The following is a 1,085-nucleotide window of genomic DNA, read 5'->3' on the forward strand; positions in this document are numbered from 1 at the left end:
TTTGTTTTGTAACAGTTTAGTAGGCTATAAAGCTCGTCTTAAAGATAATAGCGTATATAAAACTGCTAAATACATTTTAAATTCAAGATATAAAATACAAGGTTATTATTTAAATTGTCTATGGAGTGATCATGTTTATAAATGTAATACTGCATGACTTTGATGTGCGCGCGCGCGTCTCATTCCAACACTGGGGCGGAGAGGATGTTGCTATGGGAAACGAAGCTACAACACGACACGACACCACCTAAAAGACACAACACGACTTCTCTCAAGCTGCCGTTTTGACTGTTTTCAGGTAAGTTTAGTCCCTAAAACAAAGCAAATACTACATAAAACTGTTCCTCACACATTTATTATTGGCAATTGATGAATATTCAGTTGAATATTATGTTATATAAGAGTGGTAAGTCTTCGTAAAAGTCCGTTAGCATATTAGCACTGGTAACGTTAGCGTCGGGGTAATATTACGTTAACTTACTTAATGTTAGTTCTTGTTAAACTTGTTTGTTAAAGTTTTGGCTTTTATTTATTCTTTATGTGTAGATGAGAGGTTTTGTCAATGTTTTATAGAATGCACTCCATATGTAGTCTAAAATACGCATTGTAACGTTACTGTAAAGGACCGTGAATCAAAAGTTCAATCGTGTTTTGATATTTCATGGTAAGTTATCTTAAACTAAATGTTAAGTAAAAAAGTGTTCTGTGGTTTCAGGAGTGAGAGAATAACCTCCTGCTACAGAAAATATAACTCAAGATTCCTAAATTTCTGAAGGGAGCTGATCACAGAGATGCAGGAAAGACAGGTAACTTTAAGCATAGGATTAATTCATATGAATTTCCATTGCACATCATTATGCACATGTTACATGTCTATATATTATGCATCTGTTACTTGTCTTTATTGCAGTTGTTTTAAGAAAGTTTTGACATTGCAACATGTTAGTGGTATTAAATTTCACATCACATGATTCTTCAGAACTTAGTAAATATATAGATTTGCTGCTAATGAAGTAATATTTGTGATTTTCATTTTGTTTAATTTTTTATGATTAATTGATTTATTAAATCTTAGAAAAAAGTTT

This window comes from Danio rerio, chromosome 19, assembly GCF_049306965.1.
Source record: "Danio rerio strain Tuebingen ecotype United States chromosome 19, GRCz12tu, whole genome shotgun sequence".
Classification (NCBI taxonomy): Eukaryota; Metazoa; Chordata; class Actinopteri; order Cypriniformes; family Danionidae; genus Danio; species Danio rerio.